Source organism: Lepidochelys kempii, chromosome 3 (genome assembly GCF_965140285.1).
Source record: "Lepidochelys kempii isolate rLepKem1 chromosome 3, rLepKem1.hap1, whole genome shotgun sequence".
In the NCBI taxonomy this organism is placed as follows: Eukaryota; Metazoa; Chordata; order Testudines; family Cheloniidae; genus Lepidochelys; species Lepidochelys kempii.
Window position 1 is genome coordinate 10,991,839 of NC_136382.1, and position 27,808 is coordinate 11,019,646.

The following is a 27,808-nucleotide window of genomic DNA, read 5'->3' on the forward strand; positions in this document are numbered from 1 at the left end:
ATATGACAGCTGTTTGATAATACTGAGCAACAGTTTTCAACAGTATCTTCCCCTCCCTCACCCCAAGAGAATTGGCTTTTTTTTTTTTTTGGTGGAAACTGAGACATGTTCCTTCCCTCCCTGGTCTCCCGCAAGACTTTGACAGAAAACAATGAAAATGTTAACAAACCGGGGAGAGAGCTTTTTAATTTACCCCAAACCAGGCTTTGATGACCCCTTGGATTAAGAAAATTACAGGAAAATTGAAAGTAATAAAAATGAAAAATGGGTTTATTTTGAAACTGGTTTTTGGTAAAGACGGCTTCTCATTTTCCATCCAGCCTTGCTGCTTGGTTTCCTTTCTTTATATTTGCAACCCCCCTGTTAGCAACCTGGCCCTGTGGGTGTACAATTAGTCCCTCCGTCTCTCAGCCACTTCCATCACTGTCCAGGCATCGGTGCATCCCTCCTACCTTGTGAGCAGGAAATATTATAACAAACTAGCTGCGTGCGCCAGTATCCCAGTCAGAAGCGGGTATTGAGTCCAGTGGTCCTCCTGCTTTAGGAAGAGATTTTCAGGGCCAGATCTGCAGCTGGGGTAAGTTGTTATCGCTCCTTGAGGTACAACATTTACATATTGATGTAAATTTACATACATTTACATGAGCTGAAGATCTGATCCTCGGAATCACAAAAGGCGGTTTGAAACCCAATGGAGATTAGGCGGCTCACTGAAGTTTGTGCCTTTGAAAAACCTCCCTCATCTGTTAGTTGGAGGTAGGCTGTTCTACTGGCAGGTCTGAGTCAATCCAGAGAGGTGACTGTAGGCACTATGCCAGCGTGTGACTCCTCATAATCCGTGAGGAACTGTAGTAGATTGACAGCCGTAGAAGAAGAGAGGAAGGGAAGCAGAGGGTGTAATCAATTCCAAATATATCAAATACTTTACATTGTGTCTCACCAAACCTTCCCGGAAAAAAACTAAATCAAGCTGGATTTGATTGAAAAAAACTAAATCAAGCTGGAGCATGGCCATGAAGACTGAAATGCGGCTGAGAGACTAAACAGAGAGCAATGGTTACCAGCAGTGTATCAAACTGGGGGGGGGAGAGTTACTGGAAGGTAGCACAAGTATAGTGTTGTTTTGGGTTTTATTTAAGGGGACACCATCCATACAAAATCTAGTCAATTAAAAATATATTTAAGCTGTTTTGGGTCCTGCACCTGTCCTCAAATCCCCTCCCAGTTTGTAGTCTTACCATCACATTTAATTAGAGAGAGGGTGGTTTGGGCATGAAACCTGGGTTCAGTTCCCTGATCTGCCACAGATTGTGTGTGGGCCCTTGGGCCAGTCATTTACTGTCTGTGTCTTGCTTCCCCATCTGGAGTATGGTGAGGATAAATAGAGATCGTGAAGCTCTTTGAGATCCATTGATGAAGAGTGATCCACAGGCGGTAGGTAATATTATTACTTAATTGTTTTTCTCCCTTGTTGACTATGTAGGGGAAAGAGGCAAACTGACTATTCACAGAGTAAACAAACAACCAAAAGTGTCTCCCCGCCTCCACCCTCTGTAACTGCTTTCAATTCTAGCAATCTCAGAGTGTTACTCTGAACAATAAGAGGAAATTTCAGACATAAGAGCCAGATGCTGCTTGTTTGAGGTTAGTTGAAATCATCCTTTCATACCTTCATGAAGGGATCTGGAAGATAGGTAGCTATTTGTGCTATTAATAAAAAGCAGTTCTCTGTCCCCACCTGCTGGGAACTTCCGAATGTCAGAGCTCTTCAAAATTCCACTGACCAGCTGGGCAGAACACTGGGGGACGCAGCTTGTTTTAAGATTCTTTCCTGTGCTCTTTGCTGCTGCTGCTTCTGGTCCTCCCCTGGTTTTTAACCACATCCATAGTTCAAGGGTTCCATCTCTGTCCACCTGCCTCTAGGGCTTCCTTCCTTTCACCCCGCTGCACTCCAAAGGGTAGATTCTCAGCTTGGGTAAATCAGTGTAGCTCCATTGACTTCAGAAGAGTTATACTGATTGACACCCGTCAAGGAGCTTACCTCAGCTACTTCACTGCACTATCTCCTATAGCCAGTAGCTAATTCATCTATCCTAAGGATCATAGGGTCTTTCTCTGCCAGCCATGCCATCCTTCTCTAGAGCGTAGCGTGTAAGTTCTTTGGAGCAGGGACCACATCGCTGGTCTGTACGTTTCCTAGCACTCATCTGGGGCACTGTAGTAACACTCACTATAGTGGCGGGAGGGATAGCTCAGTGGTTTGAGCATTGGCCTGCTAAACCCAGCATTGTGAGTTTAATCCTTGAGGGGGCATTTAGGGACGTGGGGCAAAAATTGGGGATTGGTCCTGCTTTGAGCAGGGGGTTGGACTAGATGACCTCCTGAGGACTCTTCCAACCCTGATATTCTATTTTGACAAGTTTCAGAGTAGCAGCCGTGTTAGTCTGTATCCGCAAAAAGAACAGGAGGACTTGTGGCACCTTAGAGACTAACCCATTTATTTGAGCATAAGCTTTAGTGGGCTACAGCCCACTTCATCGGATGCACAGAATGGAACATATAGTAAGAAGATATATATACATACATACCGAGAAGGTGGACGTTGCCATACAAACTGTAAGAGGCTAATTAATTAATTCTATGATAACCCTAATACCCCCTGTGCTGGGTTGACGCCCCCAGGGTGCATCTGGGAGCCCTGAGAACCTCTGCACCCCTCTCACCACCCAGCAGGGCTGGCCCTGCTCACACTGCTTTGTTGGAGACGCATAGCCAGCCTCTCCAGGCCCTGTTGTCACCCAACACGACAGCAGGTGGCGCCACACACCCCACTGAGTTATCTGAGTGCTTTACCTAAGCCACTCAAAGAAAGACGGCCAATTTCCCACCTCCCAAGGCTCGCACTCCCCACTAGAGTATAAGCCCAGAATTATACCATCTTGCACTGCACAGGGATCTGTACAAAGTAAGCTCCTTAATAAAGTTCACCTTCCCTTCAATGTGGGAAAGATATGCAACAGCCTTTGCTCACAGAACTGAGATTTTCCTCAGACTCTTCACTTATCTCATTAGACTGACCTAACACTTGGTAAAGCAACCCACGTCCTTTCATGTATTTATACCTGCTCCTGTATCTTTTACTTCATCCATCGGATGAAGTGGGTTCTAGCCCAGGAAAGCTTATGCCCAAATAAATTTGTTAGCCTCTAAGGTGCCACAAGGACTCCTTGTTGTTTTTGCTGATACAGACTAACACGGCTACCCCTCTGAAACCTGTCACCATTCAAGTCAATGGAATTTTTGTCCCACTTTGTCCCATGTTTTTAGCTCTTTATTAACGGTATCACTGTGGTTGGTGCAAGAGCTTTCTCCACTTCAGCCCCCATAGAGCTACAGAAAGGTTGTTTCAGACTGTCTCATTACCAGCCTGTCTCGCATCACTTTCTCCCTTCATCTCTCGCCCTCCAGCGTTTGGCTCCATGACTGAGCGATGTAACTTTGCAAAGCATCTGGGCCACAGTTTGTTCGGAAGATGCTAGAGACAGTGAATTATGGGTGAGGGCTCAAAAGTGCTCAACATAGATCAGACTATGTGCCCATTAAATGGCAGTTTAACCATCGGCATCAGTGACAGCATAATTAGGCCAACACCTCGCACTTTTGAGACACCGTTCTCAAGTATAGGAGTATGCCGGACAGACTGCAAGCATATAACAATCCATACTCAGTGATACAGTAGTAAATGGAAGTATTCTGGGATTCTTCCAGGTTCTGAGGCACGTTATCTATCTACAGCCACGCATTACGGACACAATTCAAAGGCATTGTGTTGCGGTATTTGTATATTAGTGTTCTGAAGAGCAGGGGGAAATGGAGACAGACACTTTGGCCCTGATTCCCAGATGGTGTAAGTTAGAACTGGTCCATCCACTTTAGTGGAGCTGTGCTGTTTTCATCGAATCATAAACCGACTGAGTACCCAGCTCTGAGCGTTTTGTTGCGTATCTGAGCAGTGCATGCTGCAACAATTCAGTTGCCGAGAACACGCAAGTAGTCACAGCTGGAGGCAATAAAAGCATGTGGATAATTGCAGCAGATAATTATAGGTGTCTGCAGCTGCTGATCTGTGGTGGGCATTTGAGGTAACACACAGGAGCCATGCCTTTGGATTGGTTCTTCTGTCAAACTCGAGCGGCTCAGAAAAGTGATGTCTCTGAACCACATTTGCAGCAGATATATGGGAAGCCAAGAAGCTTTCCTTACAGCCACTTTTCCAGAAAGAGACAGCGCTGTGTAGTAGACATGGGACTGGTCTGGGAGTCAGGAGACTTGGGTCCTATCCCCAGCTTCTGTGTGAGCTCAGGCAAATCACTTTCTCTATGCCTGTTTCTCCATCTGTCTTTCTGTTTAGACTGTAAACTCCTAGAGGCAGGGATGTGTCTGTACAGTGCTTGTCTCAACGGGGCCCCAACCTCTCTTGGGCTCCCCAATCTGAACGTCACAGCCCTTTCCCACCTCAGCACAATCTCCCCACAGTTTCTCCATACTCTTTTCCCCTCAGAGGGCTCATGGGAATCTCTCCTACCTTTGAAATGTCTTGGGAGGGCTGGTGCAAGTGGCCCTCTGATCTTGGTCATGGCTGCTATTTTTATGTTTTAGAGTAGCACCAGAACAGGCGTGTGACAAGAGCGCCTTAGTCGCTGTGCCTCAGTTTCCCCTCCTCCATCTCCAGCCACTTCAGTCTCCTGCTTTTTGTTAGGCACATTCCAGTACTTCAAGGATTTTTGCCCTCCATCCAAAGTCCTACTTCCCAGGGATGGTCCAGATAATACTCAGTCCTGGCTCAGTGCAGGGGACTGGACTTGATGACCTATTGAGGTCCCTTTTAGTCCTACACTTCTATGATCCCCCTTCCAGAGGGAAGCAAGAGATCCAGCAAAACTAACAATCATCCAGCAACCCAATACTAGGATTTCATTCCAATTCCGCGCACACGAGACCACCCCTCACATCAGGGGGCTTTCACATATCCTTCCTCAGTGGGCCTGTAGAAGAACCCGGGCCCTCCTCTCCTCAGGGTTCCAGTCCAGGGATCCTGTAGCAAGCAACAAAGATCCCCCACACTCAACCCATTCCTTCATCTCCCTGACCTGCTTCCAATCAAGCAATGTCCTTAGGTCTCACCCACAGGCCCTCCTATACTCTGTCTCTCAGCTTCTGCCCTGGGCCCCGCTGCAGAGAGCCTCCTAACGCTTTGACACCATCCGGCTCTACTGCATGAGAGCTTTCCTGCACATACTCCCTAACCTGTATCCTCTTCAGGTCGCTCCCCTTCTGCTATGCAGGTCCCTCGTCCAAGAAGCCATCGCCTTGGGACGCAGTGAACTAGGTGCTGGTGGGGCCGAGCCCAACCCCAGTAAACAGGAGAGTAACACAACCAACCATAAACCCTCCTACACAGGGATCAAGCCAGATTCCTCCCTTGCATACGCTCTACTGGATTCACTAGTGTTACACCAGAGGGTCAATCTGGCTCATTTTGCTTTCTGTCTTCTGGCTAGTTACACCGTTTCTTTGATAGAGACAGAGGAATGCACTTTGGGACTCGATACTTTTTCTGCCTGTGATTTGGCCCCCCCTGGTGGTCACTGGCGAAATGTTTTATGGTTCCAGAATGAAGAGAGCCCATAGTTGTACTTAGGAGTAGGAGGACTCTGCCCTGAGCAGAGCGAGTGGTCAGTGTCATGCACAGGTATCTCAGGGTTTCACTGCACAACTACTGTGGATGAACATATGGTCTGAATAGCAATGCTGTCAGCAAAGTTAATGTAAGCGTGGGGTCTTACCCCTCCGGAATCTTTTCATCGGTTCATGTATTTAACTTGTTTCTTTCACAAACAACTCAATGATGGAAAGAATCTGAAAAAAACAAACACAAAGGACAAGGCCTGGCTTCAAATTCCAGATTCGAGAGATTAAGATCTCCTGGGCCACATTGGGTCAGTACAAGATTGGCCCCTCCAGCATGTTCTTCATTTTATGTACCATTCAGTTGCACATGAATTGAGCACTTAGAGTTACACCACTTCCCCTGAGAGGCTATCCCGCTGTCAAAGAGACCTCGCTGCTAGGAAATATTTCCTCACAACTTGCTCTTGCTCTTGTTCCTGATAAGTACTATACAATTTTACTACTGTCTGTGGCCCAAATAGCCCTTTGCTCCATTCCGGCCCTGTGACAGGGCCATGATTTAAAATCCCAGTAAACTCGGGCTCTAAGGTTAGGTGTAAAATAGCATCAGAGATCAGGGAGTACAATCCTACCAGCTTTGGTGCCTTTCCATAGGATCTCTGGGTTTCCTGGATACCGGCTAATAATTGTATCAAGGCAGGCCAAATAAATATCGGGAATTATAACATACAAGAGAGGTACCCGCTCCTGGTTGGCCAGTTCATTTGCATGACCCCTAGCCCTCCACCACCAAGCTGGTTGCAGGTTCCTGCATTGATTTGTTTCCTCCTTGAGCTCAGAGAAAAATGGGCCAGGGATAAATTGACCCCAGATAGGTCAGTCTCTAGGGGAGTAATCTGTAACCCAAGATACATGCAGTAAAATCCTGCCCCACTGCAGTCAATGGCAGTGGCATAAAGGGGGCCAGGATTCCATCTTGGTTGTTTTAATCTGACCATTTACTCGGGGTTGCATCTGTGTCAGTGCTATTTTAATAGCACTTGGGAGGGAACCACAGGAGGTAATGTTCCTAGCTAGTGTGAGAGCCAATCACCTGTTGGGAGCTCTCTCTGCAATGGATCAGACCCAAACATCCCGACCCTTAGGAAAGTTCAAGTCCAGACTAGGAGCTGGGCCCTGGAATTTGGGCTGGTGCCCATTGTGACATTCTATACCTTTGGGGAGTGCCCTGTAACCCCCATATTCCTCATTTATATATAATTGTGACCTTGCATGAAAAAGCAGGCCATGTGAGCTATCAGGGAAAGGTTATGATCTGCTGAAAGTCACTGTTCTACTTAAATATGTATATCACTAATGCATATGAAGTTATGAGAATCGTGCTGTATGGGTTTTCACTCAAATATGCTCAGGGTTTGGGAAGCGCCCAGATACTAGCTCTTCAAAGACAATGACAAGGGAGGTAACCAATGCCTGGATGGGTGCTGAACAGACATCACCAGCCATTGTCCAGCAGAGGAGTTACAATTCAATGACTCACATGCATAAGACCACACAAGGGGAATTGGTCAACCTTGCCTGGTGATTCAGCAATGCCCACCAGACATGCCTGGACCTGTGTTCTCCAAGCACATGGACTAAGGGTATAAAACTGAACACGGGGGCCCACTGCTTTGCCTCTTCCTACCCCCACCTATGCTGCAAGCAACAAAGACATTCAGAAGACTGAAGACTCCAACAAAGGGGACTGGCCCAGGTTTCAAGGGTGAAATCTGTGTACTATGAACTGCAATATCCAGTGGGGTGAGAAAAACTGCTTAATCTAGATGTTGCCCAGTCTAATAGGGTTGAAAGTTCAAACTGTGTTCTTATATTTTGTGGGGTTTTTTTGGTAACTAACTCTGACTTTTTGCCTATCACTTATAATCACTTAAAATCTATCTTTTGTAGTCAATACATTTGTTTAACTGTTTATTTTTACCAGTGAGTTTGCCTGAAGTGTGGTAAATCTGCCCCGCTTTACAAGGCCAGTGTATATCCACTTTCCATTGGTGAAGTGGTGAACGAATTAATAAACTTGCACTGCTCGTCTTGAGCAGGGCAAGATGGTATATTCCTCAGGTCCAAGGCTGGGAGCTGGGGGATTCAGATGGGTGTCTTTCTCTGTCTGATTCATGAGTGGCTCTGGGAGCGTTCATGCAATCTAGGTGGGTGTGGGGCTCCACATGTGGTTGTGCTGAGGGATAACAGCCCCTGGAGGAGTTTGCTGCTGGTCACTAGCAAGGCATTGTGTGAGTCAGCCGAGGCTGGAGAGTTAAGAGGGCACAGTGGTCCCACAGTCCCAGGCTGCACCCTGGGGATCCCCTCACACCCATTTCTGTTCCTCACCTTGAACAAGTCTCCTTCCCAGGCATTAAGCTAGATATTTAAAAAGAAAACTGCCGGCAGAGGGCCCTAGAGTCTCAATTTTGGGGATCTGTCACAGGAGCTTTGTCTGGGTCAGTCACTGAACTCCGGCTCCTAGATAGAGCAGAGGGTTAGTTTTAGGGGTTTTTAAGTGGAACAAAAGGCTTTGACTTAAGCATAATATGGATCATTTCAAAACTCTTTCAGCCCTGCTGCATGAGGAAATAGCTCTTTAGGATAGGGACTGTGTCACACTGTGTGTTGTACAGTGCCTGGCACAATACAGCAACAATCTTCAGTGGGGCCTCTAGATGCTACTAAAATGCGGATGATAATGTTTGCTTTTGTGTGTGTGTGTGTGTGTGTGTGTGTGTGAGAGAGAGAGAGAGAGAGAGAGTTGCATCTTGCTTGTAGGTAGCTTCAGATTGACTTTTGAGACTTGCATTCAACTTGCTTGTCTTTTCCATATTAATAAAATAGCAGATAGTGCCACTTATTGCATTTTGCTGAGGTCAGTGCTTGCAAATGCCCCTTTCCAAATGCCCCAGCAATGAAGGAAAACATCCAAGAACTAATGGAAGCCTCAGTTTGATGCTGTTCCTTCTTGACTGTTGCATATTTAATATGGACACCGGATTTTCAGCTTCCAGTTTTTCACTTGTCTGATCCCTCTGAATTTAAAACAAACTAGGAAAGGTGTGGTGGTCTCATCACAACCCTGGTGGGCATTAACATAGATGCCAAGGTATTTCTATGGGGCCATCAAAGTGCATGGTGCTTCCCAGACCAAGAAAATAAGTCACTGCCCCAAGAAACTCACAATCCAACTTAAAATAGGATGGCAGAAGGCATGAAGAGGAGAATGGGAGGTGGGAGCGAATGGGGCTTGGTGGCTTGGCTGGAATTTAGAGGATAAGCTGGGGAGCCAAAAGGTAAGAGAGGGCTAATTTATGTAGGACTTTGAAGGCAAGGACAAGGAGCTTGAATATGGCTCCATGGGGCTCTCTGCAGACACAGGGATCCACACAGAGAGAAACGTGCAGGATTTGGGGCTACGTAAAACCAATAAGAGGACAATAAGAGGACTTGGCATAGGGAGGGAGCGGGGTCTGGGTAGGACTAAGGCGTGGGCAGTAGGACTACACGATCATGTGGCAGGGGGCTGGCCTGCACAGTGTGCTGGTTATGCTCATATTTGTTTAGTTTTGAATATGGATTTAATTGAAGGTCCTGGGAAATGAACTTGCCTGATGCCAAGGGTCGGATAACATGGACCCATGAGCTCTTTGCCAGCCCTGCTGTACATACCACTAGAACCACAGGTGTTAGAAGAAAAGGACACTTGCTTTTCAGGATGGCAAACAAGAAACAGCTGAGCGCCTCCGAGTCAGAGCATGGCCTCATGCAGAAGTTCCCCTTTGGCCTGGACAGTTTGCCAATATTTCCATCAGGATGAGAAATAGGTGACATGAGTCAGGTATGTTCTTGGTGTTATCTTGTTTATTTGCAAAACAAGGGCACGCGGTCGAAACAAACAGCAGGTGGTTTCCTTGCGCAGACATCCCCAAGCCTGCTGCTCTGTCCATCTGCTTCCTCTCAGGGTCACACTCACCCCCACTTCTCCTTGTTTTCTGCTGCCAGCACACCGTGCCTACAACCAGTCTCCTAGATGCTGTGTATGCAACCAAGGAAACCGCCGTCACCCTATTTGGGCTAGCTGCAGCCTGCTATATGTTCTATTGCCTTGGGCCATCACCCAATTGTCTGCCACTGTTCTGACCGAAGAAAGGGTCTGTGAAGAGGAACACTCACCAGCCATGCTGCCTAGTGATCAGGCCGGAATGTGGCAGGTTGTCTTCTGGGTATTCCCCTTCAGAATCTTCCCACCTAGGTTCCCCATCAAGGGATGGAATTCTGTCACTGTCCCCTTTCGAGGGCCTGGTAGGGGAGCCTGGGCCCACCCTCTGCACTGGGCTTCAATCCGGAGCCCAATGGGAGGCAGCTAAGACCTGCACCTTGCGGTGCTATGTAGCTACCTCCCTAGATCACTTTCCACCAGACCAACCCCCTTCCTACAGGAGAAAGTAAAGAACCAAACACAAAATTAAAGTGTCTGCCCTTCAGAAGGCACCAGTCCCTCCTTTTCAGGCTTGGTCTGCTCAGTATCTCCAAGCCTCAGGTAACAAGAGCTCCTGGAGTGCTCCTTCCTGAGAAGGAAAGGCCCTTCCACTTCCTCCATCCCTCTGAGCCACTCTTCTTCCCTGTTCAAGTTCCCACACATGCTTTGCAGGTGTGGCCGGGCAGGACCACCTGGGCCCAGAGCTGCTCCTTAACCCCTTCTTCTCCAGTGTGGTGTTTGTATACCCCATCACAGAGTCTTGATTGCTCCTTCCATGGAGCCTGAGCGAGCTTGGCACCCGTGGGTTTTAATAACAATATTGTACATAAGGGAACAATTTTGCACTGGCAACGGACTAGTTGTACAAGGAGGTCTCACCCCTTCTAGAACAACTGTCGTTCTGTGAGGCCCGTGGAGGGACAGTAAGGGAAGGAGAATGAAAGGTGCGGGCACAGAATAGAAAAACAGAGCTATGTCCTGTGTGTTCACAAAATGTTCTCCCACCCATAACTCCAGCACGGATTAGCCTGGCTGAGTTGTAGCAGGTTGATTGTGCTGACTGTGAGATGTTCATGGAGGATCGCTCTGCTCACTATAATTTCTTCTGAATTATTGATGCCACTTATGCATTATTCTATAATTAGCTTTCCATACCTTTCCGCAAAGGCCCTCGCTGGGAACAAGTTCTCAGTAGCTTTTCTCCGGCTCGATATGTAAATGAGCAGGGAAGAGGGGTTGTTGATGGAAGGGAACATCTGCTGAAAGTAGGCTCTGGAGAAAAAAAACAACAAATCCTGCAAAGTTTCTAAAGATTTCAACCTCATGGATGCCTTTGAAACTCCTGGGAGGGTGAGGAAGGGCTTAGGATACTTTGTTCATTGACAAAAGACAGACTGTGCTCAAAAGCATCATGTCTAAGAGGCAAAGGGGTTCAGTGGAAGGGTGGGCTAGTGGATAGTGCATGAGGCTGGGACTCAGGAGAACTCAATTCAGCCCTGGCTGTGCATCCTGCCTGCTAGGTGCCCTCCAAACAGAAAAGAAAGACATCTCTGCTCCAAGGAGCTCTCAGTCTAAAGACAAATAAATGGAAAATGTTCCTCCTCTTTGATCCGGATTGTGCGCTCTTTACCCACACGGAGGAGTGGCTACCCGAATGGTCCCAGTAATAGCCTTTGAGACCAGAAGAGGGTGATACAATTATCTCCTGCACAACGCATGCCAGAGAGCCTTACTCGGTAACTTCTGCAGCAAGCCCATTGTTACTGTTTGAGCAATCACATCTCTTTTAGAACCTTGATGTAAAGACTTTGCATCCAGTTATTCCAATGGTCATTTCCCCTCACGGTTTCAATGTTTGCACCTTATGTCTAGTCTGAATTAGTCTAGCTTCAGCCTCCTGCCACTGGAGCTTGTGAAGTCTTTGCCTTCTAGATTAAAGGGCCATGTGCTATCAGAGCTCTCCACCTGGGTAGGTTCTACTCAGAGATCACCACTGAGTCACCTCTTAAGCTTCTCTTCAATAAGTGAAACAAATTGAAATCAATGGCACTGATACTTTCATCGTGGAGCTTGCAGCTTCCCCCCCGCTGCCGTGTATCACCAGTTGAGAATTGAGCTGGGGCTATAGGGGAGGCTATAAACATAGGAGTTAAAGACAGCCCTGTGGGCTCAGTGGCTGATCCACGCAGGACCGAGAGACATGTCTGCTGGGAGGGCTGGGTCCCTGAACCTGTGCCACTTTGGATACAGGCTTCAGATTTCTCTTTCCCCAACAACTAGGGACCCATAACTATTAACCCAAGAACTGCTCCCTGCAGAGATCCCCAGTTTGGGGAATGTGGTGTTTACCTACCATGCCACTGCCCAGCCTGGACCACCAGAAAGGTTAGTTTTCCCAGGTCTTTTTTTAACACTATGCCCCTGGCTGACAGGGGTCTGAAGTGTTGGACAGGACTGGGATGCTGCCATTCTTCTCGAGCTCTGAAGAGTCCCTGTGATACACGCTACATATTATGACCATCTTATGAAGACTGAGAAACCATCTCTGAAAGATTGAGGGAAGGTGTTTAGCTGCATGTGAACCTAGAGAGATGAAGTGGGCAAGGTTACTGTGGCGGATTAGCCACTGGGCCCATGGAACCCGTGCCTAGGGGCCCCAGCCAACAGGGGGACCCCCAGCTTCCACTGCCCAGCGGAGGGGCCGGGGGGAAGCCCTGGCACCCCACAATTCCATCCCTGGAAGCCCCCCCAATGCCTCAACCCCATCCCAACAGGAGCTGCAGGATGGGGGAAGCTCCCCGTGCCCTCTGTCTCCTTCCATAGCAGAGGAACCCCCCAGTGCACAGAAGAAGCCACAGGGCATCAGGGGAAGCTCCCGTGCCCGACTCTGCTCTCTGGCAGAAGCACCAGATGGGAGGGGCAGGAGAAGCCCCAGTGCCCCGACCCTGGTCCCCTGCAGAAGTGCGGGGGTGGTGGGGGAAGCTCCAGCACCCGGACCCCTGCTGCGGCCCTGGGACTGCAGGAGCTCTCACTCCCCACTGTGGCCCTGGGACCATGGCACGGGGACAGAGCTTCTCCAGTCTTAGGGCCGCAGTGGGGGCAGGGGAAAAAGGAGCCAATGGGTTGCGGGGCAGGCCCCTAGGTGGAACAGGGGTGGGACCCCTGAGAAAGTGCAGAAAGGGGTGCTTGCTCTGGACCAGGGCCCTGGGAAACCTTAATCCGCCTCTGGCGTGATCTTGTATTGGACCAATAACGAACGAATATCTTTTATTCGTCACCTTATCTCTCTCACCAACAGAAATTAGTCCAATCAAAGATATTACCTCAGCCACCTTGTCTCTCTAATATCCTGGGGCCAACATGGCTACCACAACACTGCATGCATGTCGGAACCATGTAACCGCAACAAAAGAGACTGTGTGTCAGGAGCACCGGCAGACTGACTGTCTAATAGCTTTTATTTGAAAGTTACTCGGAACCCTAGAAAGTTACCTCAGAACTATTTCCACTGCTTTGCGTGTATTACATATTTTTCACTAAGAAATCATGGTACTCTCTGAAGCTTACTGTGAACTAGTAACACCTACTTAAATATAATAACTCTGAGGGTTAATATATATATAGTAAGCCTGTGTAATTAGCACACACACGGGGAGCAGAAAGTCAAGAGGAAACCCAGCAAGGAATGCAAACTTATTGAAGCCTACAAAAAACCAACATGGAAATCCTGTGCCCGTGACATCAATGGAAAGGAACAAAGTACAGCCAGTAACATGAAGCGGGGATCTGAAGAATATAGCTTCTCTGTTGTGCTGATCTCCCAAGGAATAGGATGAGCTATGGGGAGGTTAAGGAACAGAATAAAAGATAGCTCTGAAATGTTATAACCGCCCTCCTGGGTAGTGGGGGGAGTGAATCTGCTATACGGTGAAAAGCCTGGGGCACACGCTGTCTGTGTGGAAAAAATATACCTTGCCCCAAGAGACGATTAGAACAAAAGCGGCAGCTCAAAGGCCCTCCCGATTCCAGGAGCATTCAGTGGGGGTTTCATAGAGGGAGGAACATCGTTCTGAGCCCTGCCCAGGGATGGAAACATGCAGCTTTGCACTATCGACTCCTCACAGCGTGACTGTTCAGCGTCTCGTGAACAGCCCCGTCTGGAGACTTCCGAGCAGAGTCTGGGAACCAGTCCATGGCTGACATCTGTTGGCAGAGACGGGGGCCCAATCCTGCAAGAGGCAGAGCACCCTCAGCTCTCACCCGCTTCAACAGGACTGTTGAACCTCTCTGTGGATCAGGTCCCAAACCGGTAACCAACGAGCGAATGCAGGAAATGACCACTATTTTTAGAGTATTTACGTACTTTCCAGCAGGGCCTGATGCTCAGTGAATTTCCGTGCTTGGAGCACAGATGGAGGAGGGGCATATGGGGGAGAAGTGGCTTCATGCCCCCTTTGCCCTGTCTGTATTCGGGGGCTGTACAGGGAACTGTCCAGCCCTGGTGTATGTGAGAAGAGCCTCAGGGCTGCTCTACCCTGTGTGCAGCTTCTCATGCTGCTCTGGGAGCCAGGGAAGAGTTGAAGCACAGTGCATACCAGCCGCAGCCTCGACAAGCCCCCTCCGCCTGATCTACGCTGGGGCTGGCAGCAGGCGAAGGGAAATCCCTTTCACTTGCTCCACACCAGCTGCAGAGCCCCCGTGCCCAGGCAGTAATCTCAGGCAGCTGCTTCTGCCCCCTTTAAGACACCTCACTCTGCCCTAGTGCTGAAGCATTAAACATGCTGGGTGCTAAGTACTAAATGGGTGAAGAATCCATAACGGGCCAATGGAAGATGTGTCAGTCTGTGCAAGGGATATTAGAATGAGATCTGGGTTGTTAAGTACTCTGCAAACCTGCCAGGCCTGTTTGGGAACCTAGTTCCACAATTAGGCAGTTATGATATCTGAAATCAAAACACAAACCGGAGCTGAGCTGGTTTGTGTCTCAGGGCAGGGGCTGGGGCTGTTCTGTGTTTCTGCACGCGCTGCCAGCAATCAGCGAGTGCTAAATAAAGTGGGATTAAGGTGTTTGAAACAAGCACAATGGCATGAGAACATAGCACTTTTCCTAAAAAGTTTCTCTCTGGGTCGGAGGAGGGGAGCAAGGGCTCTATGTGTATGTATGTGCTAAGTACAGAGTGGAAGGATGGTCCAGTGGTTAGAGCCCAAGCCTAGGGCTTGGGTACTACACCACAGACTTTCTGCATGACCTGGGACAAATTGGTTAGCGTCTATGTGTCTAGGCTGTAAAAGAGGGATACTACTTCTATAACTCTTTCAGGGTGCTCAGATCCTCTGGTAATATAGACCCTACGGGTACCTAGGAAAGATGATCTAGATAGAAGATTAGGTTATTTCTTCTCGTTGGCACAAGAACTTTCATTACCAAATGCCTCTCAGCATTATATGCACAGACATATATTAAATGTATAATGAAGTACTTAATTCATAGCACTTTCACTATTAAAATTATATATATATGCATGAATCACTGAAAGCCCATATTGTTGCACAGATGTAATTTATGAAGTCTTACGTGTTTAAAAAAAGCTGAAAGTGGGGATGGGGGGCAGTTCTTGTTTCCGTGTGCTGTGTTCCAGTGAGCAATGTTCCCCAACGTTTGTGCACAGAGCTGCCCCCCGGCTGCAGGCATGAACTCCTCTTTGTCACCCTATGGAGTTGTTCCTCCCTCCCTTATCTGATCAATTGTCACATTGCAGCTGCCACGGAGCCTCTGGACTCCAGCACGCCAGCGGGTTGTCACGGGGACTGGAGCTGGTGACATTCGGAACAAACGGAGCTCCCAGCCAGGCTTGTTGCTGTTTCCATCACTTCACACTGACTCAACAGCCATTCTAGGCTGTTTGGGGTTATCTCGTGTGTGTGTGTGTGTGTGTGTGTGTGTGCTGTGCTATGCTGGCAGAGATATGTGGGTTTGTGCTGGGGGTGAATGAGGGCCGTGTGCTGCGGTGAGGGGCTGTGTGTGTTTGGCATTGTCGTGTGCTGTTTGTGGTGTTGTCGGGGTAGTTTTGAAGAACTGTGCCAAGTGGATCAAATAATCCACTATCTCTGCAGTCTCCCTCATACAACCAATGAAATTGTTGCATGCAGATTGGCTGTAGAGTACGGGCATTGATTGGCTGAGCTACTTCTGTCACAATGATCCAGGAGGCTTGGCATGGCATAGATACGTGCAACACTGTCACATGGGTGTAATTTGTACAGACCTAATGGCTGAGAACTGAAAAATTGGACAGTAACAGACCATGAATCCCAGTGATAATTGAACCTGGTCATATTCTGAACAAAAGGAGCTCTCAGTCCTGCTTGTAACTGTTTCCATCCCTTCACACTGACTCAACAGACGTTCTAGGCTTCAGAGCAACAATCCTGGAATCTTATAATACCGATTTATTAGGTAAATGAAAAACCAGGAAATTCCGTGACTGCTTTGACAAACTTGGCCCCCAGTTTGGAGTCTGCGATATAATCCCAAACCATTGGGAAACCATCTTGTGTTTCCTTGCAAATTTGCACAACCCTACTGCTCGCTGTATGTTAGAAATTACGTACAACAAGGCATTTGGTTACCTGGATGCCTTCAGGCCTGATGCATCACCATAATAAATGCCTTTAACTGTTGGTGTCAAGTTCAACTGTCCTTCTATAACACATCTTTTGACTGCACATGTGGAGACCCCACAGGTTCCTAATGGGGATGGAGCCTGGGAGTTTCAGCACTGAAAGCACAAGCTCCTACATCTTGAGCTAACAAAGTTTCCTGATCAGTTGTTGCTGAATGGTGAGTTCTTACCCTCCCTGGGGCCTGGCACTAAAGGAGAAATGTCTGCATGCACTAAGGCACTGATTTAGAAAACCATCGCAGCTCAGCACTGAAAAACATCTGCTTAGCTTTAAGTACGTGGTTTAGGCACTTTCCTGAATAGGATCGGACTGAAGTATGTGCTTAAGTCTTTCTAGAGCCGGAGCCTTTCTAGAGCTGTCTACACTGTAAAGTTGTACCACTTTAACTGTACTGCTCTAGTGAAAGTGATACAGCCCTGGGTCTGCCCCAATGTGGTCACAGCTATAGGAGTATAAAAGTACTTTATAAAGGTATAGATGTTACCCTGTGGGAAGGGGGATAACTATACCAGTATAAGGCACCCTTATACCAGGTATAACTTCATTCACTGTAGGGGTTATAGTGGTATAACTATGTCTGTTTAAAAACAAAGCTGTCACCCTAGAGAGGAAGTGTCTAGTAGATAGAGTGCTGCCCTGTGACACCGGATCTATTCCTGGGTCTGCCACTGGCCTGCTGATGATATTGGATAAGTCACTTTTTCCTCTCTCTGTACCTCAGTTTCCCCCATGTGGAAAATGGGGATAATGATCCTGACCATCTTTCTAAAGTGGTTTGAAATTAACTAGCGTTAATCTCTACTATTCACTACTATCACTACTATTTTCAAATGTAACCCAGATAAGTCAGCATAGCATACTTTCCCTGTGACACAAACTAGTCCTGAGGAACAGAACGTCCGCAGCAGTTCAATTCCCAGCTGAGGTGCTAATCTGTAATAGGGCTGTGGCTGGGTGCACACGCTGCCGGCTGTGATCTAGCCGTTCCAGGGCTGCGGGTGTTTCCTCTTGCAGCAAAGGTTGGATCTCCACTGACAACCCCCGTGTCTGTGTCTGTGGTCACAATTTGCTATTCACTCTCGATTTCATCAAGTGTACTTTGCTTAGAGACACGGGTTCACACTTCAGAGTTGGAAACTGGATCCTGAATCACACCAAAATTTGGCTCATCCCGTATAAAGAGAGGTGGCCACTTGTAACATTTGGATCTGGTCAGGAAAATTCCAGGGTCTGGATCTGGATCAGGTTTTCAAACGTCCCCAAAGTTCTGTCGTTAGGATCTAAGGTCAGGATCCCCATCTCTAGGTCTGCTATCTATTTTTGGAACAAATGACTAATGAAGCCTGAGCTGCATTGATACAGAAGAGAGCTGGGAAGTTACAACAGTCTTCAGCCAGTGATTCTTTCTTCCACCATGCCGGCTTTTATATTAACATCCTTTCTGCATCCATTTACTGAATCTTATGTTCACAAGGTCCTTGAGCGACAGATGCATTACTTTAGCTCTAATGCTGGAATAGGAATCTTTATGGCCTGTATATGAATTGGGTACTATCCCTCTAAATAGTTTGCAGACCCTCTAAGGGTGCTCACTGGGTTCTGTGTCTCAGAAGCAGTGTGTATGTGGAGCTAGACCTTGCCTGTTGTTCGTATGTAGTTAATAAACATGGTTATTTGGACCCCTCTGTGCCCATGTGGTTTCTTTATATCCGTGATACTCAGACGTCAGTGGTTCAGGAGCCAAATTAGCAATCAACGTTACCCAGAAGAACCACAGTAATGTGAATTTATTGTCGATTTACTCTCTCTCTCTCTGTATATAAAATATTATTCTCACAGCAAAATGACTGATCAAGTATTATTATTTTATTAACTACAGTTGGTTAATAACACAGTAAAAGCATCCTGATTGGTCAATAATTAAATGACACCATATTTTAATATTGTGCTGCAAAGAGCCACGGGAGACCCATTAAAGAGCCGCCTGCGGCTCGCAAGCCTCAGTCAGAGTATCACGGCTTTATATTATGTATGTTGTAAGAGCCAAAGACCCAAGCCATCTATCATGGGTATTTTTATGACCCCTGTAACAGGGTAACTGGCCCTTGAAAGAAATTGGGTTCAGGACCAATAAAGAGAGCGCATCAGTGAAGGGCCGCCCCTGAGGAAGGCAGCGGTCAGACGTCCCTGGTTAAGCAGATGTCCCTGAAAGCAAAAAGCAGTTGGAGGTCACCTACAGAGGATGCTGTGAAGGCCAAGACCATAACAGGGTTCAAAAAAGAACTAGTTAAGTTCACGGAGGACAGGTCCATCAATGACTATTAGCCAGGATGGACAGGAATGGTGTCCCTAGCCTCTGTTTTCCAGAAGCTGGGAATGAGTGACTGGGGATGGATCACTTGATGATGACCTGTTCTGTTCATTCCCTCTGGGGCACCTGGCACTGGCCACTGTCGGAAGACAGGATACTGGGCTAGATGGACCCTTGATCTGACCCGGTAGGGCTATTCTTATGTACAAACTTCCCCAAGCCAGACAGCCATGGCTGGAGAGGACTAAGGGCTGACAGCAGCAGAGGGAGATGCCTGCTGGTTCTGTGAGCCGGATAGCTGAAGCTGGAGGAATGATGGAGAATTTAGCCCATTGGTGTCTCTGGGCAAGAGCTGGAGCTGTACCTGGGAAAGAAAGAGGGTGGAGAAGCACCCCAGCTAGAGGGACTGGGGTGAGCCATGGTGAGAGATGCTTGAGCTGTATCTCAGGGTCTAAGTAGGGTGGGTCAGAGACACTGAAGCTGTACAGGAGAGCTGGAGCATGGTGAGAGATGCTGGAGCTGCACTTGGGGTGCTGGGATTTCAGTGTATTGTTCAGTCTGTGGTGGGGAATTCTGGACTTTGGCCGCGGGATTCTTGGTAGTGAATGAACCTCACCAAGGGCTGCTTATATTCAGAAAGTTTGTGCGGAGTTACTGGGGATGCCAGGAGAAAGTAAGGGTATGTCTACACTACGAAATTAGGTCGACTTTATAGAAGTCGGTTTTTTAGAAATCGGTTTTATATATTCGAGTGTGTGTCCCCACAGAAAATGCTCTAAGTGCATTAAGTGCATTAACACGGCAGAGTGCTTCCACAGTACCGAGGCAAGCGTCGACTTCCGGAGTGTTGCACTGTGGGTAGCTATCCCACAGTTCCCGCAGTCTCCGGACATGAGATTCAAAAGTTCGCGGTTCTTTTCCTGTCTACCTGGCCAGTGCATCTGAGTTGAGAGTGCTGTCCAGAGCGGTCACAATAGAGCACTCTGGGATAGCTCCCGGAGGCCAATACCATCGAATTGTGTCCACAGTACCCCAAATTCGACTTGGCAAGGCCGATTTAAGCGCTAATCCACTTGTCGGGGTGGAGTAAGGAAATCGATTTTAAGAGCCCTTTAAGTCGAAAAAAAAGGGCTTCATCATGTGGACAGGTGCAGGTTTACATCGATTTAACGCTGCTAAATTCGACCTAAAGTCCTAGTGTAGACCAGGGCTAAGGCAGGTGCACTGGTCATGCTGTGGCCTGCTGCAGGAGGGTGCTCCATCTTATGACATGAGAGTGGAGAATGTGGGCAGGCGATTGGCCCTGGGGAAGAGGGAACTGCGAGCGCTTGGAAGAGAGAAAATGAGGCAGGGGGCTGCTTGAAGCGCCATCCTGGAGCCACAAGGGGGCGCCCTTAAGGTGGCTGCACTAACACAACTCTCCCAACACCCTGGTGTCTCCCATTTTGGGGAGAGAGAGGCACGGAGAGACCAGATTTTCAAAGCTATTTAGGTATCTAAAGATGATGGTATTGGTGCCTAGTGCGATTCTTAAAAGTGAAAGCAATGGGAGTTGAGCACATTTGAAAATCCCACTAGGGCCAGATAGTTTCAAATGTATTTAGGCACCTAAATCCCTTTAAAATCTGGCCCTAGGTGCCTCCCTTCATGTTTAGGCATCTTCCTTTTTAGGCACACTTGGAAAAATCTGGTCCTCCGTCCCTTGCCACGGGTCACGCAGGAAGTCTGCACCAGAGTGGGGAATTGAACCCGGGCCATCCTTCCTCTCCTCCTGTGACCCTCTTCAACAGTTTTAACTCCACTTGGTTCAAGAGTCAGACACTTAGGAGAGGAATGTAGAAGTTCAGCTCGGGGGCCATGGGAAGCCCCTGTAAATAAATACGGTGTGGTTAGAAAGTGCAATAGGCTGCATCAAAACTGTTCCCTGTTCCCCAACACCCACATGCCCCGGCAAGCTAATGAGGCTGCCCAAAGCCCTTAAACATCCCCTGACCGCCGAAAGGCCCTGAGCAAGGCCAGTGTGACATGCTGCAGAGCAGTTTCGGGGCCTGCCTTTGTGGCAGCTTCCCTTGAAGCCGGCTGACTGGCCCCTCCGCTTGTGGCAGCTCAAAGGTTTCTTTGAGCACCTCAGTTGCTTCTCTTCCTTGCAGCTGCCATAATTAGCTGCGTATGTAATAACCCCATTAGGGCAGCGTAGGTTGGCCTCTGAAGAGCCCTGATTACTGGTCCCCCCCATAACTCAGACGTCATGTTTCCTGAAAGTCAATGGAATCCATACAAGCTGGGGTCACATTTAAGAGACCGGGCTTACGCATGTGGAGAGCAAAGTGTGGTTTCACTAAGACGTGAGAGGCATTCCCACTTCCTGTCCTGGGTGTGCCAGGGCAGACGTCTCGCTAAACCATCTCTCTGCTGACCTGAGAGCTGCGTGGGGCCTTATTTGCCAAGGAATTAGTGCCTTTTGTCCTGTATGGCATGTAGCTATCACACGTTGGTCAAGAAACAACAAAAGTAAAAGCTCCATCAGAGCGTGAGAGGGCGTGCGTGCGTGTGTGTGTGTGTAAAATTAAAGGTCTCCCCGTGTCCTGTTATTAGTTGCATTGTGGTATCACTTGGACCAGGACCCCATTGTGCAAGGTGCTGTACAAACACACAACAAAAAGACAGCTCCTGATCCAAATCTAAGCTTGATTGGAGCTTCCAATCTAAGTAGAAGCATCCACCACAGGGTTAAATTCTGCTTTTCATTACTCCCCATATAACTCTGTTGTCTTTTTCTAGTTCCCTTTTAGCACCTCTATGGCCCTAATCATGTAGAATCTGAGCCGCTCACAACCACTAAGGGCTTTTGTTCTCACAGTACCCTGTGAAGTAGGGAAAGCCGGTGGGGTGATGGGGCAGTGAAGACAGAAATGGGCCCAGTGCAGCAAATCTGGTGGTCCAGGCACGTGATGGGGACTTGAGAGATCTGGTTCAGTTCCGGACTCTATCCCAGATGGTCTGTACATGTCATGTGAATATCTCCATGCCTCTATTTCCCACCTGAAAAGGGGTGATAGAGGCACTTCTGTCCCTCCCAGGTGTGCTGTGAGAATAAATGGAGGGGGCAAGAGGTCCTCAGATATTACAGTGGAATAGGCAGAGGGGAAGGATTTCATGAAATCACAGGCAGCGGAAATTATTGCGTACTTGGTGAGAAGCCCAGAGGTGACCCTGAGGAAATGACGTATGGGAAAAACCAGCTGGGTCCTATCTCGTGCAAAATGCCCTGCTCTGAGGGAGCTGGTGCTGCATGTTGGCATCCTGCTGGCGTACGTTCACGTTTACTGCCAGCATCTTTGCAAATGAAACTTGGACCCGTTTCCTGGGGATGTGGGGGAGCGGGACGGGAGGGTGCCAGCCCCTCCCTGGGTTAGATCCTGCTTCCACTGAGGGCAATGGCAAAGCTTCCATTGATCTCAGCGGTGTAAGATCGGGTCCTATGTGCACAAGGAGCGATAGAGTGGTACATGGATGGGCAAGCCCTGCATGGGGGACCAATCTCACCTTGGCCAGTGCCCTCCCAGAGTCCCCAGCTGTGTCAGTGAGGATCGGGAAGTATTCTCTAGTGGTTGGAGGACAGAGCTAGTTGCTGTCACTCTTGAAGTCTCTTCCCACCTCTGTCACATGCCTGCTATGGGCAAGTCACGTCACCTCGCTGTGCCTCAGTTTACTCCCCGGAGAAGCACTGAGCTCCCCTGGCCATTGTGAGGTTCCATGCAGGCAAATCTAAGAAGCTGAATTTCCCAGGGGGTTCCTCATGCCACCCTCACAGCTCCAGTCACCCAGCAGCTGTCCTGCGTGCTTACAGCCTGGAATGAGCAGATAGTTGAGGCAGTGTTTACTTTCCAGTTCTGGGAAGGAAGGGCCTGATCCTTCCCTTATGCTCTTTTGTTTAGTATGGAAATCCGGGATGTTATTAATGCAAAGCCAATGGAAGCAAATAAGGTTTGCAGCCAAGACAGCGTCTCTGAGCTGTGACCTTCCCAGAGTGCTTTCCTGTCCCGGCTCTTCACCCTGTCGCACTGTAGGGCTGACTGGCAGCCATTTGTTTGCTCTGTCTGTAGGACAAACGGAGAGCCACTGGTCTCAGAGACTTCGTGCGTTTCTTGGCTCCGGATGCTGGCGGTTTGCATGGCAACCTGAAGCAGCAACTCATTTTCCTAAGAGACGCAGCCAGGAATCGATCTAGGAAGTGAGGCAGGGTAAATGCTCCAAGGCTGAGTGTGTCTCGCTGGGGAATGATCTGTGTGTGGCCGCTTCTGCTAAGGCAGCAACACTGAGGCCATGTCTCCACTACGGGGAACGTAACAGCATAGTTACAGTGCCCTACCCCGTAAGGGGTTTTCTGTCGCTGTGGAAACTCCACCTTCCCAAGCGAGGGGGTAGCTAGGTCGACCGAAGCATTCTTCAATCAGCCTACCTGGGTCTACAGTGGGGGATAGGTTGGCGTAGCTCTGGTGCCTGGGGGGTGTGTGTGAATTATTCACACCGTGGAGTGCTGTAGTTATGTCCAGTGTAGACCTGGCCTGTGATTTATCTAAGGGCGGGTCCACACTAAAAATGACACCAGCATAGGTGTGAAAAAAACCACACACCAGACCGACACCGCTATGGCAACAGGACCCGAAGTGTAGACACAGCTATGCCAACAGAAGCTAAGGTGGTTCAGGGAGGCGGTATTCCTATCCCGGGAGAAAAACCCCTTCTGCTGATTGTAGCCTGTGTCTACACTCTGCCAGCAGAGCCTCCAGCGTGTAGACCAGCCTGAATAACACCAGGGTATCAAACTCCTATTGCCATAATCTTTGAAAAGCCCTTGTTCCTCTCACCCCTGGGCAAGCTTGGCCTGAGAAATGTAGCTAAATGGCAGTACAGTTCTGAGTTGGGTTTTGTTTTTATTATCCTGCAGACCCAATAATGTTTTTCAGGACTTAAATCAAGGGCAGCAGCTAATATTCATATTTGCTAAATGAAGAAGGTATACCAAGAAAGGGGAGATGTGCACAAGGCACCAGTGCATACAAGTAACACACCTTACTTGTTTGTTTTTTTTCAATAGCATGACAAGCTGCACAAGTATAATCAAGGACTAACCCCTCCCATGGCTGGAGGGCTAGGTCTGGTCTGTGCAGGGCAGGGCTTGAGCTCCTTTCTCACAAGTATCTTTTTCATACCAATTTAACTCATGTTCATATTAGCCCTCGATGCCCAGGGCTGGATTCTCCAATCACACCAGTTTTATACCTTGTGTAATTGAGCTGATTTCAATGGAGCTACTCCTAATTCTCACCACTGTGAGGGGAGAATCAGGTCCTTATTACCTATCTATGGGACGTAAATGGCCTCTGTTACCATAGGATCCGAGCTGCTCCCAACAATCTTGGGAGGCAGGGCAGTGTTGTTGTCCCCATTTTACAGAGGGGAAACTGAGGCACAGAGAGGCTGAATAATTTGCATTAGGTCACTCGGGAAATCTGTGGCAAAGCAGGGAATCGAACCCATGTGTCCTAAGTCCCAGGCTAGCCTGACCATTGTACCCTCCTTCTTCTGCTATGGAATGAACTCCGTTAACTATGGGGCTCTCACGTGTCAAAGTGAAAGGACGCCACACCCAATAAACAACCCCTGTTTGAGGAGACCCCTTTGAAATATCCCCTGTGGTTTCCAATGCAACTCTGTTCAACCTTTCATTAAAGACCAACCTTTATGAGGGAATCGGTTTTTGCTGGTCCTGTGGGTGGCTGCTCAGCAGAGGCCGGTGGCATCTGAAAGCTGACGGATGTCACTTGACATACAAAGGTTTCCTCAGCGTCGATTTGCAGCTGCAAGTAAATGTGATTAAAGTCTCTGCTTCCAAACAAGGTAGTCAAAACCAGGCCTGTCTGGCCGGACAATGTCCTTTGCTCCCAACAGGTTACACTGTACAGGGCAGCACCTAGGCAGTCCAACCTAATTCTCTGCCAGAGGTTTGCCTGTTTTTTCTCAGCCGTTTGCACTGCAGTCAAGTCACTCCCTAGCAGTTTGTCTCCCTCTCTGTCTTGATCATATAACAGAGCAATAATGTTAAGTTTGTGACATCAAAATCATTTCCACAGCAACAGGTTGTGATGTCATAAGCAATGGATTCACTAATGTTTATAAGCCAGCGTGTGGCCTTCACTTGATGTGTGAAGTTCTCTAAGAAATTTGTGGTCACTTACAACTTCACAGTTGTTGCCATGCTGCATTTCATGATCACAGAGACAGTGGGAAACTGAATTCAGATCCTCCTGCTCCACAGGTCCAGGTCCAGATTACGTGGGTTATGGAGAATCTCCATGAGCTGTCAGTGGTATAGGGGCTAAGACACATGAGTATGTTCAAATTCCATCCATTAGAGGGCAGTAATATTCCCTTCCACCCCCCCCACATACACTGACTACCCAGTTAATTACAGTATTAGCATCATTCTGAGACTTAAGGAAGCTCAATCAGAAAAGATTGAGATGTGCCTTGTTTACAGTATCTAAATACCTTAATGGGGAAAAAAGTATCCAGCGCTCTGATCTAGCAGAGAAAGGCAGAACAAGACCCAATGGGTGGAAGCTGGAGCCAGACAAATTCCAATGAAAAATAAGGTTTAATGTTTGTATTTAACCCCTGGAATAAATGGAAACAAGGAAATGGTGGCATCTCCATTTCTGAATAGCTTCAGATCAGGACGAGGCACCTTTGTGGAAAATTGGCTTTAGTTAAATACAAGTTACTGGGCGCAATGCAGGGGTAAATGGGTACCATTTAATAGCCTATGCTGGACAGGAGGTCAGACTAGATGATCTAATGATCCTTTCTTGTCTTAAACTCTATGGGTACATCTATACCGCAAAAAAACTCAAACCCCACAGCCGTGAGGCTCAGAGCCTGGGTCAATGGAGTCAGGCTTGCAGGGCTCACACTATGGAGCTAAAAATAGTCATGGAGCTGTTCCCAGTTGGGGTGGAGCTGGGGTTCGGAAGCCAAGCAGGAACAGCTACACTGCTAGCCCAAGCCAGCTGACCCGAGCTCGGAGACTCGTGGCCGTGTCTGGTTGGTTGATTTGCAGTATAGATGTACTCTGTGAATCTAACTTCGGGGCAGGGTCTGGCAGAAGGAGAAGTTGGTCTGAGCTGGAGAAAGCCCTTACTGAAACATGAATGTTATCAATAAGAGCAAAGGCAATGTCTTGATTCATGGGCCAAGCTCATTTCTTTTTATATAACTATTTCCCCCCTTCCGCCTATCCCCAGCTTTGGTCCAAGGCACTTGACTAGCTAGACCAGAAGATGGGCACATTTAAACTATGCTAATAAACACATGCATCAATTAACATTGCCGGCCAGAAAGGAGTTCAAGGGATGGTGCCCTGGAAAGGTCTGTATGGCTCTTAGTTTGCAACTGAATTCAGACAGTGTGTTTCCTTATTCTATACACATCAATTGCTTGCTGCAGCCATGCGCCCGAAGAAAAACCCTGTTGTCTTTCGTGCTCCATCAACTTTACTGGCTCTGTACTATTTCAGTCACATTCTCCTTTCAGCTCTCCCTTGCTCTGAGCCATCAGTCCCTGGTCCTAGAATTTCTCCCAAACCCCAGTGCATTAGTTCCCTCCCTGAACTCACCTACTGTACAGCTGAGCAAAGGCTGCGTCAATGCTCTTCACTGGAAGAAACTGTCCCTTTTATCCCCAGTCCAGCTCCCTGTGAATTAGAACAAAAGGAAGGAAACATAGAGAGGTGCAGGATCTTTCCAAAGGACTGAGCGGCTCCTTCTGTCTAACATGGCAATCTGGGGGTATGTGAATGGGGTTTATTGAAACGGAGCAGTCGGGAATATTGGACATCATCTGCCCCTGGTGGGAATGGTAACAGGCTCAGGCCCATAGGAACAGTCAGACTGGGGCAGATCACCTGTCTATCCAGTCCTCTCTCCTGTTTTCCGGAGAGGCCCATACCTAAGGTGGCCAATATGAAAAATAAGGATCCCTGTCACTCTCCACCTATTGAAGACCCCTTTCCCTTTCTCCTGGGTTGGTGCTATTGGCATGGGCCTCATTAGAAATGCTGCTGTCCCTGGGGCTGAAGCGAACGGCTTCCCAGAGCAGAGGGAGTGTTATGAGCGTAAATGGAAAGACCTCCATGTTCCATGGCTAGGCTGTGGATTTCTGGTTCGATTGATGAGAAACAGGACAGGCCGGGGAAAAAAGCAGGGTGTTTGTTCACTTTACTCATCAGAGCTTATGCTTCCGACAGAGGTGAAACTCCCATATAATGCCCCAGGCGAGGTAAGAAATCCTGCCTAACGGAGATTTGAAAACAAATCTTCCAGATCCCGAAAGGCAGATCAGTTCACCCCTTCAGTCATGAGGCTTTGTTTCTCCTGCCCGTCTTATTATTTGCCCCCAGCCTGCAAACGTTGAACGTCCATGACATTACCCAGATCTTTTCAAACTGTAGCTGCAGCATGTTTCTTGCCACAAGTAGGGGATACACCAAATTAAAAAATTCTTCTTCCTGTTGGACCAGATTCTCAGCTGGGGTAAACCAGCATAGCTTCAGCGCAGTCAACAGAGTGATGCCACTGAGGATCTGACCTGGTCCTTCTATGTGTATTGCTCTTATTTCTGAGTAAGTACCTAAGAAGCAGGATAGAGAGAAGAGACCGATGATGGATTTTCACTATGGGTGAAATTCAGCCCAGTGCAGAGAGCCAGCTCAGGGTGCAGATACCACTTCAATCCCAGTTACTTCCTGGATGGCGTGAACTGTGGTCACCAGCACTGGAAGACAACACAAACAAACACCAAATGTCCCAGACACTGCGTTTCACCCTTGTTTCAAAATAGCCAAATTGTCAGTTGGCACAGTGGCTCGTCTTTCATATTAGGATCTGCTTTCGCAGGTGTCTGTCCTGCTGAGGAAAGTATTCAGGAAGCCATCTGGTGAATCTGAGCGGAGTCAAAATGATTCATATTTCCACGGTGCATAAGCCACTCAGATGCTCCTAAGCTAAGTTTCTAGATCAGGGGGTCACAGCTATTTC

The 27,808-nt window shown here is 48.1% G+C and overlaps 1 non-coding gene across 1 annotated transcript; it reads right to left on the bottom strand.

Moving 5' to 3' along the window:
• Nucleotides 1-249: 249 nt before the first annotated feature.
• Nucleotides 250-27,525, bottom strand: LOC140908484 (uncharacterized). Its single transcript, XR_012157881.2, has 6 exons — nt 27,402-27,525; nt 26,389-26,466; nt 24,455-24,574; nt 10,871-10,987; nt 5,847-5,919; nt 250-846 (listed from the first exon to the last, which is right to left on the bottom strand). It is a non-coding gene; the product is annotated as an uncharacterized LOC140908484 (transcript).
• Nucleotides 27,526-27,808: the final 283 nt, after the last annotated feature.